Source organism: Thermobia domestica, chromosome 5 (genome assembly GCF_964235325.1).
Source record: "Thermobia domestica chromosome 5, izTheDome1.hap1.1, whole genome shotgun sequence".
NCBI lineage: Eukaryota > Metazoa > Arthropoda > Insecta > Zygentoma > Lepismatidae > Thermobia > Thermobia domestica.
The window spans coordinates 41,716,417-41,736,072 of NC_137458.1; the positions used below are offsets into that span (position 1 = coordinate 41,716,417).

At 35.0% G+C, this 19,656-nt stretch overlaps 1 protein-coding gene across 1 annotated transcript in view; it reads left to right on the forward strand.

The window, feature by feature from the left end:
* Window positions 1–10,030: 10,030 nt before the first annotated feature.
* LOC145684638 (uncharacterized) overlaps window positions 10,031–19,656 on the forward strand; it is a 70,994-nt gene continuing 61,368 nt past the window's right edge. Inside the window, exon 1 of the mRNA XM_081757028.1 lies at window positions 10,031–10,126. The gene's annotated coding sequence lies outside the window, so the exon portion shown is untranslated. The remainder of the gene's footprint in view (window positions 10,127–19,656) is intronic.

Genomic DNA, 19,656 nt, shown 5'->3' on the forward strand with positions numbered 1-19,656 from the left:
GCGGTCCAAGTGGAGTTAAAAAAACAACCTCAAAGGTTATTTTAACATCAAGAATGACGGAACACGAGAAAATAATCACCTGATTTACACTCTCTATGTTGTTTAAATGAGAAAAATAAACCAGATGAGTGATTTGTTGTCTGCTTCATGAACTTCAAAATCCTAAATTCAGTCCTGGAGAGAACCGTACACTTATCGATATATATCAATGTACAGGGTGACCCAAAAGTAGGTATACACCATTGTATTGATCAAGTATAACATCCTAGCTTATAGGTTTATTTGTTTCGGCTCTTCCAAGGTTAAAATCACATTAAGAACAAACAAAAAAGAAAATAAGTCTACCTAATAGATAACAATAAGAAATGATATAAAAACTATGAGTTGATTAGTACGGGACTGTATACCTACTTTTGGGCCACCCTGTATATCGGGATTTCTCAAAATGGTGCCCACAGACTACAGAGTAATATTCTCCAAGTCAAAATAAAGCGAAAAATATATATAATTTTATACTTTTTGGACCCTCGTCTGAAGACGTGAATTGCACTATGTGCCAAGGTCGCAGATAAAGAACCACTGAGATGATTTAAAAATCTAAGTTATCAAATAGTTACATCAGTTCTTTCCAGATGGCAGTTAAAGGTGATAGACGTTGACTTCCACCACGCATTAACGTAGCAATAGATGTAACTGCTTGATGGATTCGTAAAGCAATGCTAATGGGTCCAAATTAATCTGCGATGTTCACACATTGTAAAATTTTGATTCCCCATAGCGACTGAAGGAGGTCCCAGAAGGTATAGAATTATATATCACTATCGCTTAATTTGGACCTAAAGAATAGCGCTCTGTTGTCCGTGGGCACCATTTTTAGAACACCCTATATATATATATATATATATATATATATATATATATATATATATATATATATATATATATATATATATATATATGTTCTTATATATATATACCCTATATATATAGCGCAGGATCCAGGATTGTCTGAGGGGGGTGCACCAATAACTACCAAAATAACCAATCACACTCAAACTCTTCAAAGTGACATGTGACACTTTGATGCATAGAACGGAGGAAAGTACAGCGTGTATCAAAAATAATCATCCGGTTTTAAACGATAATATCTATTCTGTCTTTTCAGAGATGCGAGTGAACAACGTACTGTTGGAAAGAGGAACATCTCTAGTTGTACATGGTTTCCGCTAGGTAGTAGCAGTGTGCTTGAGTGAACGCCCACTACGGTTCTGGTTAAAATGGCATCTGGACAACAGAAAGTTTTGTGTACTACGTTTTGCGGAGTGCAAGTCAGTGATAACTGCTCAGCGTGACTTTCGTACTAAGTATGGTGCGGATCCTCCTACTGCACAGAGCATTAGACGATGGCATGAACAATTCCGAACAGGTTGTTTGTGTAAAGGAAAATCACCGGGACATCCTCGAGTGCCCGACGCAGACGTGGAGCGCGTCCGTCAATGTTTTACACGCAGTCTGCAGATATCCGTTCGTCGTGCAGCTCAATAGCTCAACATGCCCTCGATTTTCGTCTGGCGTGTGTTGCGTCGTCGTTTACACATGAAACCATACAGAATTCAGCTACTACAAGCTCTTTGTGAAGGTGACAAAGAACGACGTATGGAGTTTTGTAATTTCATTATTGGGAAGATTGCAGAGGACGACAGTTTTGTTCAACGCTTAGTGTTTAGTGACGAGGCAACATGCCATTTGAATGGAAATGTGAACCGCCATAATGTGCGAATATGGGGAACGGAACACCCACATAAAGTTGTACAACATGAGAGGGACTAGCTAAAAGTTAATATGTTTTGTGCAGTTTCCAGAAAAAAAGGTGTACAGTCCATTTTTCTTTGCCGAGAACACTGTGACGGGGATAACCTACCTTGATATGCTTGAGTACTATCTTTTTCCATAGTTGGAGACTGATTCGAATGATTTCATCTACCAACAGGATGGGGCACCGCCACACTGGCATGGGAAAGTGTGGGGATTTTTAAATCGAACGATTCCACAACGATGGATCGGTCGCACTGGACCAAATGATGCAGCGTTACATTACTGGCCTCCAAGGTCACCTGACCTTACTGTATGTGATTATTTCTTGTGATGGTATATAAAAGACTCCGTTTATGTGCCTCCGTTACCAAGCACATTGAATGAACTGTGACATCGCATAACGGCAGCTGTGGAAGCTGTAACTGAAGACATGCTAGCTGCAGTTTGGGACGAATTTGAATACCGCATGGACATACGCCGTGCATCTCACGGGGGGCACATCGAACACCTATGAACAGGAGCAATAAAAACTTTTTGAGTTTCACTGTCATGCAAAACAAAAACTATTTGTATATGTTTATTAGTTTCAGAAATACAGACTTGCCAAAGTGGATGAATCTTTTTGATACACCCTGTATTTTAAAGAGAGAGACAAGTGTTATGCAGGAAAAATGTCTCTTCCTGGATTCTGTTTTCTTCCCTACTTGACAAATGTTATATTGCTTTATTTGGTGAATTCTTTTCCATGAACCTTTAGAAAACAGACTTAAATTATTGCTTTTGCAGAGATCTACTTTCTTTTAAGCCCGAAACAGAAACACGATGGCAGAAATTTTCGGAAAGGGTTGCTATTTTCACTGCTAGCTTCTCATTTTTGATAGTTTATATTTACAACGAAGAAGGTGCACGTGCACCTTTGCACGCCTAAATCCAGCCCTATATATATATATATATATATATATATATATATGAGCGCCATTGCAAAAGTCATGGAAACTATTTTTTTTCCTCGAAAATGGTAACGAATAAAATAATTCTGAAATATGCAAATGGAAGATTAGTTTACATGTAAACATTACATGAAGGGAGGTGGATGAACATACACACTACCATAAAGATATAGCACGAGAAAAAAGACGAAAAAAGATTGTCGTTTCAAACGTGTTTTACTGTCAATTGCAACAGTACATAATAGTACAGAATAGAAACATGTAGCCTACCTGTGAGATCTTAGAGTCCCTGCCATCTTGCGGATTCTTGGGGAGACTCTTGATGCCATGGAATGCACATTGTTTGTAATGCACTATTGCATACAGTTACAATTGACAGAAACACTTTTGGATCGTTGCTTTTTCTCGTGCTATATCTTTATGGTGGTGTGTGTTTATCCATCTCCCTACATGTAATGTTTACATATGAGCTAACTTTCTATTTGCATATTTCAGATTTTTTTATTCGTTACCATTTTCGAAAAAAGAACAGTTATCATGACTTTTGCAATGGCCCTCGTAGAGAGATAGATAGATACATAGATAAATATAGCTATAGATAAAAAAATATAAAGTTCGTTGCATGTTTTGAATGTGAAGTTGCATAGTAAATTCATGCAAATTTTTGTATATATATATATATATATATATATATATATATATATATATATATATATATATATATATATATATATGGATAGATAGATAGATAGATAGATAGATAGATAGATAGATAAATATGAGGTGATTCCTGACACCAAGATAAGACGAAAAGTATAGACCATCCTAGGTGCACAAATGTTTCCTTTCGGAGTTATAGACTCCCAAAAACTCGGAAAAATGAAATTTTAAGGTCCATAACTCCCAAACTATGGGACCTACCGTAGTCGAGTCAATACTTCACATAGGAACTAGTATGTGCCCTATCCAAATATCCATGTTTCACAATCCTGCTGTACTTCCGCAACGATTTTTATAGAGGTAGTTGGTGAATACTTCAAATTATATGCCCGTCGCCAAACTGCTTCTCGAAAAATTGTTGCGTGAGTACCTTAGGATTCTGAAACATGTATTTTTGGATAGTCCACATATTAGTTCTTAAGTGAAGTCTTGACCCGACAACGGTAGATCTCATAGTATTGGAGCTATGGACGTTCAAATTTCATTTTTGCAAGTTTTCGGCAGCTTATAAATCCGAAGGGAAGCATTTGTGCACCCAGGTTGGTCTATACTTTTTGTCTTATCTTGGTGTCAGGAATCACCTCCCAAACGTTGTCGGTGCTTTTGAAACATCCTGTATATATCCATAACAATGCTGCATCCACAGAGTACGCCGCAAAATGGGGCCGCGGTAGCTCAGTGCTAGAATGTTTACTCTGGCGCACAGGGTCCTAATTCGATTTCAGTTCTTGCTAACTGTGCTTTGTGTTGAACAAGCACCATGTGTATGTGTGTGTGTAGGGGGTTCTCGTTTCCCCTCACTTTCTTCACTCCACTATTTCATTCATTACCGTTACCAACTCCCTTAACCTCGGTGCATATCGTAGAAAAAATTTGAAATGTTAAATAATATAGATAAAAGATACTCATAGACACAGATAGATAGTATCTATCTCAGTTTCTAGCTACATATTTATACACATGCCCTCTCTAAGGCAATGAGTATGATCAGGGGTAAAAGTGGGTTTGAAAAGGTAAGGAGACGGTAGGTAGCGGCATGACGTCACAACGTCCCCCCGCCTATCTTTGCCCATTATATTTTTTCAGAAACTGAGAGGACGTCGCAATTATTTTTTGGTGTTAGGGGGACGGCATCCCCCGCATCCTCCCGCACTTTTAACCGTGACTATAATAAGAAAATTTATAAATTTGTACATATTATTAAACTAATATTGTTGTTTTGCTTTAACTTTGTACTTGTACTGAAATGAGATAAACTTGCCTTTTACTAATTATTCAAATTATTATTTGTGTAGAACAATAAGATCGTAAAACGAAACCAACCAGAATGAAGTTGTAACTGGACTATTTTATGCCAAAATAGAAACCGGCGTGAAACTTCTCGAAACATTTCCTTGTTTCTCAGTATTGATGAAATATTTCTGCTTAGTTCTTGATCTTGACGAAAGGTGTCTCGCTTATTTCTTCTGCTAGTGACATCTAACGGCTACAGAGAAAAGCAAGAATTAGTAATAGATTATTTGAGAGCAATGCGTGGTTATAATGTTTCTTTACGAAGAAATTACTACTACTACTACTACTAATAATAATAATAATAATAAAGTTCGTTTCACACTGTGTAATAATGTAGACTGCGAAATTACAAGAATTCAATACTCAAACTTGAAGTATTAACAGGGCCAGCTCAACCATATGTGCAACACGTGTATTTGCACGGGGGGCAAGTTTTGAGGGGCGACAAAATCTGTCATAAGTATATTATTTGGAATAAATATTTCGTACTGGAAACAGATTTCATGATGATGGTAGTTAAATTTACTAAGCTGACCCTCTATTTGAATACTACAGCACATTCATAAATCATGTTAGATTGCACTATCCATGTCACATGGATAGTGCTAAAGCAAATGGTCAAACAAATCCCATCATGAATTGCTTGATTGTTGTCAAATAAAGAACAGATCTATTTAGTTAGATATCACCGTTTTGATATGAAAACTCATCTTGTCTTTGTCACAAACAGGTTCCTTATCAATGAAGGTGAAACAAGTTTTTTTTTTAAAAAAAAAAAACATGAAGAAAGAAAAGCAAGAAATAAAGATAAAAGAACTAGTTGCACTGGAATTGCAAACAGATAAATTGAGATTGAGGTTCGATATTGAATTCTAGGATTACCATCTTTCCTCTGGAGGTGTGTTTGCTTTATTTTTCACTACCATAATAGATTATTATTAAAAAAAATAGACACAACGAGATTGTATTTGTAGTGTTTAGGTCTTTCTGAGCGCGAGTGCTCTTTCTCCTCCCTTCGTTGTTCATAATGGGGTACCATACTTAAAATCGTGGCTTTAAAGATTTGGTTTATCTGGAGAAAAGGGGCGGCAATTTGCCTAGGGCCAGCCCTCAGTATTAGTATATCTACACAGCAAAAAATGAGGTGTTGAAACAACACAAAATGACTACCACTTTAACGTGTTACTTGTGTGTCGATTCAACACCAAGCACATCGTCTTCAGAGCATATCAGAAATAACTTGTCACTAGCTGTAAGTATTTGCATTGTTTTTAATTGTTTGGTATGAACAAAGCTTTGCGAAATATATTTCGCATCTATGGCAAGTAACCAATAACATTCTATAATTTATATAATCGGTCACAATAATGTTGTTGTAAACCTATGAATCATCTGAAAACAGTTACACAGACAGCAGTTCTTCCATCTGTTTTCTTTAACTGTAATTCTAGTGTCTTAGCAAATATGTATATACATAAGATGGCAGAACTGTTGCCTATGTAAGTGCTCTCAGACGATTCACAGGTTTACAACAATATTATTCTGACCGATTACACAAAACATAGAACATTATTCGCTACTTGGCATAAGTGCCAAATATATTTCGCAAAGTTTTGCTTATATTAAACGATAAATACCGATGCAAATTCTCTCAGGTAGTAACAAGTTATTGCTGATATGCTCGGAAGGTGATGTGCTTGGCGCTGAATTAACACCCAAGTAACACGCTAAAGTGGTAGTCATTTTGGGTTGTTTCAACACATTTTTTACAGTGTAGACTACTGGTAGCTAGAGAAGAATAAGATCAAAGATACAGCCTGTTTCTCGAACGCGGAATCCACATCAAGAAACCATTACTCACTAATTCGTACTGTTTTGTCCCTACGAAAATTAACATTGAAACCGCAAGTGCTAATCGATGTTTATTACTTTTGGTTGCAATGAAGGAACAATGTCAATAAACAACATATTCTTCCTGAGGTGAGTCCATATGAAAAAAAAAACAAATCTCTTTTAGATATATTTTTCTATTTTATCTCATCTCATTTTCTTTCAGTGTTGTAACCGAAAAATAGTAGATTCTCACCAGTTTCGGTTTCAACAAATAGTTAAAAAGTCGGGACAAAAATTATTCTTGGGGACAAAACTCAACTCTTCTGAGCCTGTGTAAAATAATAATAATAATAATAATAATAATAATAATAATAATAATAATAATAATAATAATAATAATAATAATAATAATAATAATAATAATAATGAAACGCTTTCGATATCCCTTTCCGCACGGGAGTAGAAATTCTTAAATTATTTTCATGAAGCCGTTTTTTCCACACTAGTCTACATGAAACGTGTATAGAACATTTTTATTTTAAAAAATGTGTGGGTCCATCGTAGGTTCTGAGAAAGTGGACCCGCACAATTGTGCGTGTTTTGAAGCCGTAGTGAGTGTGAAAAATAAAAAAATAAAAAAATCTCGCTTGTGTAATACAGAAAAGCTACCCGCACAATTGTGCGGGCACGGGCAGAATCGGATATCTCATAACGTATTGACTCTTTGGAAACAAATACTCAAACCAGAAATAATAGCAAATTTCAGGCATTTGTCGTAACGCCACGGCAATTTCAACCATACTTCAACCAAGTAGAGTGTAGCCACTGATGACGTGAGCTTTTAAATATCGTATTGGGTAGGGTGACATGCTGAATTTTATATGTACAAATTTTTAACTACACACCATGGTTTGAATTGCTTTAATTTGATAGAATAAATTTAATGGAATGAAGTGGCAGGAAACGGGAGAACCCCGAGAAAACCCACGAACACGATATTGTCCACCACAAATTTACTTAGCTGGGGTTCGAACCAGGTACTCCACGCACCAGAGATAATCGCTCTACAACTGAGCCACGGTGTCCTCCAAGAAATTTAATGGTTTATTGTAACTAATGTAGTAAAAAAAAAAATCTATCATTCATAGGCATACATGTACACTCCTGTGGAGAATGATTGTCGCATATCTATAACTGTCTTCTTGTAAGAATATAATTTGAAAATGATTTTGCAGGGTACTTTTAATACTGATACTATGTGTATAATCGGGAAATGTATATTTGTAGTAAATTTCAAAGCAAAAGAATTATAAATACGAAAATTAGAATATGTAACACAAAATGTTGCTTAAAATGGACAAGAAAGTTTTATTTTTGTTTTATTGTTCTTATTTACTGCTCTTTTGATATGAAATTTGCCACATACATATCTTTGCCGATTATACACATACTAACATTATAAGAAATACCGGGAGGATTCGCTATCAAATTATATTCCTACAACAACATGTTCATAGACATGCGACAATAATTTTGGACATGAGTGCACATACAGGTGAATTCTCATGCTGGGTGGGAGATATCCATCTCTCTCCGAAATATGGTAAGACATTCAAAATATTGAATAATAATATCATTAATTACGACTTAATATTACTGAATAGTATTTCAATCGAAATTTACTTCTTTTTTTTTAGGTGAATGCAATATTAAACTAACTTTGTACATGCATATACATTTACGTTAAACTCAGAACTGTTACAAGTTGTTGCTCAACATTGCCGTCAAATTCTTCTATTAAAAATGTATGATAATCAATATTAGAACGAAGTAAGTAACAAGTATATAAAAAAATGCTAGTATATGAAAATTATAGATAGGTACACACAACAACAACAACTTGAAAGCTGTGTTTCAAGTTTTAATACTGCAATTTATCCAAAACCATATTAATATTGTATATGAAATTAAAAGTTGATATGAAACACGATTAGGGTTGCCAACTGTGATAAATAAAATTATCGGAATCTGCTTCCCTCTCAAAAATTCCCTATGATATAGGCCTGCCTTAGAAAAAATATCAGCAATATCTCCGATTATATCGGTAAAATATGGCCAATTGGCAATCTTAGACATAACACATTAACATTATTGAGTGGAACATGTTCCCCCGTCCGCCCCTCTAACGATGCACGTGAATGTAACAATCCTCGGATCCAATTAGTAATCTAGATATATTTTTTTTTAAAGCAATACATCTTGTCTCATATAGCCTCGGTTCTCCCTTCCTGTGGTATCAGTGGCATTCAATTTCATTGATTAGATAACGCAGTAGAGAACAGTAGCATTGCACTTAATCGAATCGAAAATCAAATTTTACATTTTTTTCATATATTATCAATTGTTTTGACTGCTGTAATCACAGAAAATCGACTTCAGTATCTTAACAAATATTGATGAATTACCACTACAATGTGTTTTATTTCAAGCCAGTAGTACGATAAACACTACTTGTGTTTTATTTCAGAACTAGTAGTACGATAAATAAAATGATTTACTTTATTGTGACAATGTTTGTGCTGTCATAGATACACTCGGACATGAACATGTAAGTACAGAGTGGAGATTGTTTATTGACTCTTGAAAAACTAGTTTAAAGGCAGTCTTTTTGCACAATGGCAACAAATTTCCTTCAGTATCTTTGGCTTATGCAACTAACATGAAGAAAAGCTAAGGTAACATCAAAATATTGTTAGAAAGAATTCAGTGTGTGAAATACAAGTGGACCGTTTGCTGTGATTTAAAAGTCACTTCTTTGTTAATGTATTTGCAGCCTGGTTATACGAAGTATTGTTGTTTCGTGTGCGAATGGAACAGCAGGAACAAAGCGGATTATTATATGAAGAAGGAATGGCCAAACTCCTATTCAGAAGAATATTGTCTATCTCTTACTGGTGAGTCCTGATAAGATAATTCTACCTCATCTTCATACAAAGTTGGAGCTTTTCAAAAATTTTGTTAAGGCAATGGACAAAAGCAATGCAAGATTTTGTCTTCTGAAGTAAACCTTTTCTTGAGTTAGTGACGCTAAAATCATGGAAGGGATTTTTGTGGGCCCCCAAATAAGATGTTTGATTCGGGACAAAAAATTTGAGGGTCTTTTAATTCCGGTTGAAAAGCAGATTGGTGTTCATTCAAAGGTTTAACAGAGAATTTTTAGGAAACCATAAAGCCCCAAACTAACGTGAAATTGTGAGTAACTTCCTGCAGTCATTCATAGAAATGGGTTTTTAACATATCTCTTAAAGTCCATTGCCTAGACTCTCACCTGGATTTATTTCTTCAAAATCTTCGTGCCGTTAGTGATGAAAGTTCTCCATTTCCGCCATACCAGGGAGAAGCGATACCAGGGACAAAGGAGTTCACAAATGCTAGGATTACTGTTGGACGCTCAAGAGAGATGTTTCAGAAATCAAACACAGAAGGAAGTCGACATTTAAAACATTTTATTTAAGGTAAGTGTTCATTTGTTAACACTTAACACGGTTTTGTTAAAGTACATGTGTGGTAAGTTTAGTTTAGTTTAGCAATAGAAACAGCTATTTATATCTCTGAATAGAATAACGCGATTCACATGAAATTAACGTGATTTATTGAGTATTCATATTCATATTCATATTCATATTCATATCGTCTTTATTGCAGAAACTTCAGAGGACATCTAAAGCATTACAATCGTCAGATCTTAAAGTTACAGATTAAAATGTATATACAATATTAACAAAAGGAAAAAATTGGATACATAATATTTACAAATATGGATACAGAAAAGAAAGAAAGAAAAAATATATAAAGATATAACTGTAATACATATCAATTGTAATTCCAATACAAAGAATAACGATCACAACACAATACAATAGATAACTACTCGTACTATACATGTCTATTTATTTCTCTCATAGTTCTTCAATTTTTCACTTTAATTGCTTTGTAATTTCGTAAAACTCTTCTATATCATATATTGGATTATCTAATAAGAGTGATTTGAGTTTACTTTTAAAAGTACCCACTTCGGTATCTCTCAGTGCTTTTGGGAGAGAGTTGAATAATTTTGCGGACGTGCCAATAAAACTCTTTTGTGTTTTGGTATAATTGTAATACACTGCCATTATATTATCTTTGTATCTTGTGTTATATGAATGATACCTGGAATGTTCAGGGAAGTTATCTCTATTCTCTTTTACATACATTAAACATTGAAAAACAAAAATAGCAGGAAGAGTCATTATTTTGAGTAGCTTGAAACTAGGTTTGCAGTGACTACGAGAAGGAAGACTACATAACAATCTGACAGCTTTCTTTTGCAGCTTTAAAAGCTTATAAATGTTACTAGATCCACCCCAAAGAATAGTACCATATGATAGAAAGCTGTGGATTTGGGCAAAGTAGAAAATTCTTAAGATTTTCAAACTAACGAAACTTCTTAATTTTCTCAACATGTATATACCCTTTGTTACACTAGCTGCCGTGATTTCAATGTGATTATACCAGTTTAATTTTGAATCAAGTTCAAATCCCAAAAATTTAACTGTAGAATATTTTTCTGTGTAATCTTCATTGTTATATGTAACATTAAGATCTTGTATTTTACTCAGGTTTAAACACAAAAGGTTTGCAGTACACCAATCCTCAACTACGGTTGTTATATTTTGGGTTAATTGTTCTCTTTCGATAATTGATTTAGAACTTACACAGACTCCAAAGTCATCAGCGAAAAGATAGCCTTTAGCGGGAATAGTAGCTACTTTGGGAAGGTCATTGATATAAATAAGGAATAAAATGGGACCCAGAACAGATCCCTGTGGTACCCCAGAACCCACTTGTAAGTATTTGGAGTTCGAATTATGGAATTCTACTTTTTGATATCTGTCTGATAAATATGATTTTATAAGGTTTAACGCATCATGTTGAAAACCGTAGTATTTTAATTTACTTAAAATAATCGTATGAGATACCGTGTTGAACTCTTTTGACAAGTCATAAAATCTAACTTTAGTAAAGTATTTACTTTCTAAACTGTCTAAAAGATCTTTAAGTAAAGAAGTTGTTGCTTTAATTGTACCTAATCCTTCTCTATACCCAAATTGGGAGCTACTAAACAATGAATTACTCTCAAAATATTTAACTATTTGATCATTGAGTAATATTTCAACAAGCTTGGCTTTACAGGGATTATAGATATAGGTCTATAGTTGTCAGATTCTGAATTATTGCCCTTTTTGTGTACTGGAATTACTTTAACATATTTTAACATATCAGGAAATATCGACTCTAATATGCAACTGTTGACAATGTGTGTTAAAGGTTCAGCAATAAAATGTATGTCACTTTTAAGTATAATAGAATTAAGACCATATACATCACAGGTACTACTATTTTTTATCTTCAAAATTGCTTTTTCAACGTCCTTAACAGTTACTAATTTGAAGCTAAAAGTACAAGATGGTTGAGGAATAGAATTCAGATAATTATAAAAATTTCTACTAGGAGTTTTTGCCTTAGTCTTCTTTACTATTTCATTTATTTTATTAATGAAAAAATCATTCAAATCTGTAGCAGTAATTGAAGTAGGTTCATTTTCATTTTTCCTAGTTAAATTGCATTCCCTTCTTACAATATTCCACATGGCCTTACTTTTGTTTCCAGCATTATTTATTAGTGAGTCATTATTTTTTATCCTGGTCTCTTTCAATAACTTCCTAAATTGCTTTTTATATTTTATATGAAGTTCTTTAAATGACTTATCGCCAGTGCTTATGTAGAAATCTATGAGTAGACATAAATCTATGTTTTGGTGCAATTCCCGCTTCTGTATTACTATATAAATAGTGACATGAGACTAAAAATTCTTATAAACTACTTTTGAGAGGGAATTTCCCACAAAATCCCTCTAGAATTTCCCTCATATAAAAATGGTGGCGCGTGTATACATCATTATAAAGTATATTTCATTGCGAATCCAATGAGGTATAAACAGTGCTTATATTATTGTAATTACCGTGGAAGTTTACGTGTGATTATCTGCACGTAAATAACAAATTTCTGAAAATAACCCATTTTTCAAGGTCACGTGGGTGTCATGGGTAAATGGTGGATGATGAAGAAAAACTGTTTACATATTTGAATTCTACGTGAAAACTTCTATTAGAACCAGATATTTTCTCCCTTGTGCCAGAGGGAAAGTTTTTTTTTCCGACTAGTGTGCTCTTAGAAAAGTTGGACTATATAAACATATTAGTCATCCATTTTGTTGACAATGGTGGGGGAAATCTGTAGTTTATAATGTAATTTCCAAGATATCCCATATGGTTTTGTACTATATTTGTCGAATCCTGGAATCAACAACGCCTGCAAAGTGAGTACCAACAACATATGTAAAACTTTATATTCTACGAAAAACAAAAAGGGGAAAGGTGGAGAGAGGGGTTACAATTACCTTCGTTCAATCAGAGCTGTCAACTTTGCTTCAAGTTTGGGGAAATGTCTGAATCAATTGGAAGTTTACGGGGAACTTTTTTTTGTGTGTGTATGTTTGGGAATTTTTGAGGACATTTTCTAAATCGTTTTCTTACGGCAAGTGTCTTTTAACATCTGCATATTCTTGAGTTTATACGTTTACATTGCTCAATAGCCCAGACTCAACTAACTCTTCCCCCGTTCCCAGCTCACTCATTATAAAAATCTCGGAGTTACTACGTATTTATTGTAAAATAAAACTTAAGAGGGAAAAAGTTGAAACACAACATAGAGAGTAAACTTCCTTTCTAGGTTGGTATCTTTGCGTCCATTAGAGATAAACATATTGCGGGAAATTTGCGACACCTGAAAGCTCGGATCTAATTGCCAGTCAATATGCTGTGAAAATTAGTGCATGCGCGTCTTATGTATAGTGTTAAAAGACTTGAAACGTTAGAGTTGGGTTCTACAACAAGTAAGTGTAGATTTTTCTTTCCAAATTTCTTAAAAGCATTTACTAATGTATTTTCTGTGAATACTCTTGAGAATAATTTTACATAAAGAGAATGTTTTCTTCATTGTGATTCAATGAATGTGCATATTATGCCTTATATGTGACATTTTAACGTTCTTTTCATTCATTCATGTTACTGATTTATTATAGCAGTGTTTCACAAACAGAAGATCCGCTCTCCTAGGAGTTGTGATACGAGTAAGGGGACACAGACCATCTAAAATGTTATCTTATAATTTAAAGAATTAAAAAGTTTCTTCTGCTAGAATATAGCGAATGCAGTTGCCTAATATGGCTACATGTATTCTATACCTGAGTGTTCTACTATAATCCACTAATCCTACCGTAACTAGGCGTGACCACTAACTAGGCACTGCTTGTGAGGGAAGTCACTAAAGGAGGAAAAGTTATCTAATGTTCTAATTGTTGGATACATTAAGTAGTACATTACTTAAATTTTTAGTTCGAAGCGATAGAACTTACTTTTTAACCAGTCTGACTTCTCTTACCAGAAACGATATTTCAGGTTTTTCCAGGGAAGATTGTCCATCAACATAAGATTTTCACATTTTTAATTAGTATATTAGAGACAATTTATTAAAAATCATGTATTTTCCAAACCCGGGGCCGGGGGCAATTGTCCTCTGCTCTTCCCAAATGACACCCCTGTTCCTTACAAGCGGTCTCTGCCACTAAACTAATAGAATTAGGGGTACAAGCCCTATCCAGGGGGGTCTAGGGGGGCCGGGCTCCCCTAAATTTTCCCTGGCTCCCTAAAATTTTCACGGTAGGCTTGCAAATGAACTATAATACGATGATAAACTATACTATGGTTGGATCGGCCCCCCCTAACTTCAGCCGGGCCCCCCTACATTTTTGGGCTGGCTACCGGCCTGTAGGGGTAGGATAGTCAAATACTTTCCCGTGTGGTTCAAAAAGGGTTATGGTAAACTAAATTATGAGCTGGAGCATAGGAGCAGGTTTGGAAATAAGGATTTGGGACAGATCTTTACAAGGGCTGAGTAATAATGGTTTCATTCTAAGTGTAAATCTCGAGTATAAAGCACTCTACCTTTCTATAGTGTTAAATACCCGGAATCTTCGCATATAATGAGTGTAAATATACTTTTACGTAATTTCTATTACCCATATTTATATCATTGTTGACTTAATTTGAGTTTAGGGCGGCCATATGACACGTGGACCTACATCTGAAGGCAGGATCCAGATCTCATAAACTCCCGCCAGGAATCGAACCTGCGTCTCCCACGGCACCAAAGGCGACTTACATAATTTTACAGGGATCCTAATATATATTGACTACAAATAAGGGATCGATACCATGACACGTGTATACTACGCTATTTTTTTTTTTTTTCATAAGGATCCTCACTTACAGGCTTTCTTCCAGGAAATTTTGTTTGGAGGGACAAAATCAAACTGTGGGGAATGCTACGGACACTATTTGGCTTATGCTAGAGGGCCGTCTTAACTCATGGACCCGATGGTCACTTGCCTAGGGATCCACGAGTAGAATTACGTCTATTACATGCAAAATTTAGTCGTAGTCGTAAATTATATTTATCTTAAAATGTGTAGAATGTTTTTATTCTTGGCCTTTCTTTTCCCGTAAGAAATTTTTAAAACGTACAATACATTATATAACAAGGATTTATAAATCACTTACCTTTACTAAGAGGTCAAAAGGCATAAATAATAGCGGGTTTTGGTATATAAAAATGTGTTCGTTAATGCTGTGAGTGAGACAAAGTAAGTAATTATAGAATTCCGCTCTATCTGGCTTTCTTGTTATTAGACCTTCCCTTTCAGCCTTGGTAATCGATAGTCTACTGTACCTCGTAAGATGTGAATCTATAAAGTAATTAAATAAAATCTTTTAACCCCACATTTCATGATTTGTAGAGTAATGGAGACGGAAAGTAAGTTCAGGTCAAAGATAACTAAGAACGGGTAGATGGGTAGGAGAAAATGTACCTGAAACCGCGTGGATCGGACGTTGGCTACCATAAAACATTTTTTTTTTGGGGTCTTGAATCGAACCAAGAACAATCCTTACTAAGGATCAACTGAGTCACAGATTGATTTGTCGAGGTATTTAGTGGATAATCTTTGCTCCAAGTCTATTTATCTCCGTCACGAAAAGGCCAGTGGCCGACAAATACTTTTCATAACTAAGTAACTCTATGGCCCATGAAACCCGAAGGTTTAATGCCGCGTTTACAAAAGTTCTCCACTGACTTCTATCCTTTGCCAACTGGATCCAGTTTCTACTTTCTATTCCTATTTCTGCGAGATCCATCTTAATATTGTCGTCTCATCTGCTCCTAATGATTGTTTTCCAATTGGACTTCCAGTTAAAACTTTGAAAGCGTTCCTATTTTCTTCCATTCTGGGTACATGGCCTGCCCATCTCAATCTCCTAGATTTGGTGACCCTAACAATGTTTGGTAAGCGGTATAAATTATGTAGTTTCTCGTTATGAAGTTTTTGCTACTCACCATTCCCGTTCCTATTGGGTCTTGTTCTCAAATAATTTTAGCCTATCTTCTTCGCTCAGAGTAAGCGACTATGTTTCCCAACCATACAGAGCGACTGAAAACACAAAAATTATGTTCAAAGTAAGATGTATATATAAAGAAATACAAATTGAATATCAGCCCAAAAAGTTAACAGAGTAAATTTAATAAGAATTAAGGCAGACATCCTTAAAAGCTATTTTAAAAAATACAATCGAAACCATACAACAAGCAAAGTACTAAGTAAGAGCGTAATAATAAAACAAAGCGGATAAAATATTAAAAACATAAAAAGCCTCATAGATAGCTTTATAATTCAATTTTGTTCATATTGCAAAAACTGTAACCTGCCTCTTCCGATCTTAGACAACGTTTAGGACTACGTAATAGTATTAAGATATTAGTAAGGTTTTGTGAGGATCGGTTAACTTGTTCTTTCATCGACTATTTTCTCACATTTCAATGAAGAATTAAAAAAAAAAATCATAGTTTTCAGAAATGTGTTTCAAACAAAGAACCTACCGGTTATAAAGCCACAACGATAACCACTCACCCAGGGAGAATGCTACTTGACAAATTATGTTTTTTTCTGGCATATCTGATGACTGTCGATATTTTTAGGCTATTTTTTTTTATTAGGAATAGATATTTATTATAAGATTTGGACATGGTATATAGGCTATATAAGTAAAGCTCTAAGCTGTAGTTAATAAAAATATGAAATGTGATCAAATAGTATAGGAGTTAGAAGGGTCTAAAACTAACATTGCAATGTATAGAAAATCTTATTTGTAACTTAGTTTCAATCTTCAACAATAGCTAGGGTTATGGTAGCTCAGTGGTAGAGCGCTTACCTCTGGTGTTTTGGGCCCCTGATTCGATCCCCAGCCAAGTATATTTGTGGTGGACAACAACGTCTTCGTGGGGTTTCTCGGGATACTCTCGCTTCCTTTTACTTTGCCGTTTTCACTAATGTAATGAGCTATTTTCAAGGAAGGCTGTTATTAATAACAAAAAAAAAAAAAAAAAAAAAGTTCAACAATCTAATAACTAATTATTACGCATTTCTTCACGTACGGTATGTTTCACAGGGAGATCCATTTTATAGGGAGTTGGTGTCGTAACTTTAATTTAGATTTAAACAGCTGGGTAACGGAAAATTGGAAAATAAAAAAGTATTTTAAAAATAATTTTAAAAAACGCACTGAAAAGCAGAAAATTAAAACGTTTTAAAAGAAAAATAAACTTCAAAACCACACTCAAAAGTAAAAATAAATAAATAAAATAAAAAATAAAAATAAAACTTTTTTAAAATGAAAGTATGAACCGAATTCAAAAATAGGCACTAAAAGGCAAAAATATATTAAAAGTCAGAGTCGAATCTAGCCCGGGGCCGGAGGCTGAGGCCCCCCAGTTTTTGAGTGAAAAGCTTATTTAAGCTATTATTTATCTGTTTTTGAAAGTTTATAATACTCAACTCGTAATATATGTATCATAGTCTGGCTTCCGCCTTCCACCCCAAGTTTTCACTTTCTAGATCTGTCACTGATAAAAACGCTAAAAAGAAGAAAATAAAAATAATAAAACGCTTAACAGCAGAAAATAATTTATTGCTAGTAGGTTGGCGGCACCTGATCCAATTTTGCGAAAAATCGCCCTTTTTTTCCAGTAGAGGTTTAGTTGGGAATCACAAAGAGTTAACTAGTTTATACTGTATAATGTAGGGTGACTAGACGTACTGATTTCCGCAGTTCAGTACTGTTTTTGAAGGAGCTGTCCTGCGTGTTGCAAAGACACTTAGAAATTCGAGAAATATCCTTCTTTTTAAAAATGTTCTGCGAAGTGTCCTGATTTAAACTATTTGTAATATCTTAATGTTTCATTCTTTATTCATAACATCCCGAATCACAAGCACTTTCTTCTGAGCGATAAACCGCTGTGTCTTCAAACTCAACTCTGCTCAAAAGATTATTGTTAGAAAAAGAAAACAATCAACAAATCACTGTTTTTACTGAAAATGCCTTGTTGAGATGTCGGTAAAGCAGGAATGGTTTCTTATTTCAAGTTACAACCGTCGTGCCAACCAAGTTAAGTAGATGTTTCCTCGTGCCGGTCTACATTTTCCCTTATTCCTTAGAATAATCCCACGCTCCGAAAATCGATGGAAAGAGTATTTAGCCCTACATGAAGTTTCACTAGTCTCACTGTACGTTCAAAAGAAGACTGATAGTGAGGTATATTGTGAGAAATGTTCACCTCAGTTTTCCATTGCCAACAGTGGAATATCTGAAATAACATGTCACCCCATAACGAAAAAAAAAAAAAAAAAAAAGAAAGAAAGAAAAAAGTCGACGGTGATTACAGTTTCTTTAAGTGCAACTGTTTCTACTTTTTTCGAGGTAAGGATTTGGGGCAGAAGGAACAAATCCTCGTGGCAGCAGAAACATGACACGGAGATACATAATCGGTCTTTCACTATACTGTGGTTCTAAGATCATCAAGAAAGAATCCAAACCCCAATATTCGTGTTCAAGAACCAAATCTAAAGCGATTCCAATGAATGATTTGCCCTTACGCGATTTCAGAAATGAAGAAAGACTTGGATCAAGTAAATTATAATACAGTACTATACTGTATACAGATTCTTCAAATCATGAGTCTACGAATTTTTTTCATTGTTGGTACACTACTTTCGTCTCGCGAGTGGAATGCAAGTTAAAGTTCTCGATTTTTAAGATCAGTGTGGTGGAGATACCTTTGACGTTCTGTCCACATATATTCTTAAGACATAAGAGAATGAGCGGAGCTATGGGGGGTCATCGGAGGCAATGCCCCCCAACTTTTTGACAAAAAAGTAAAAATGCCACCTATAAGATGGCCACCTACCACACGCGTCTAGGAAGTATCCCACAGCTCTGAGGCCGACCAAAAGTTCTGCTCCCCCCAGCAGACAGTTCCTAACTCCGCTCATGCATTAGAGGAGTACAAAATTGAAAGGCGAGTTGTAGATTTGTGTACTGATAATATCAACTGCAATTTTGGAGGTTCAGCAAGGAAAGATAAGAATTTTTACAGTATTCTTCAGAATTCGTAAAACAAAGAAATTGTGGGTCTTGGTTGTGCTGCGCACATGGTGAAGAACTATATAGAAACTGCTCAAGACAGCTTACGATTTTGCATAGATAGTCTGGTTCAAAAAATAAATTCGTACTTTTACATATATACCGTACGTGAAGGGTGAAACTATATTACATGAATGCCGTGACTTCGTGGAAGTTCTTTCATTCAGTAAAACTGTCTTTGCTGCCAGCTATAGAACGTATACTTAAACTTTATCCAGCCTTAAAATCGTACTTTCTGTCACAGGATAAGTCCCATAATCACTGAAATGTTGTCAATGATTTTTGCTTGAAATATGGCTCTATTTTATCCACAGCCAGGTATCAGTTTTTAGTGATTTTGTTCATTTTCTCGG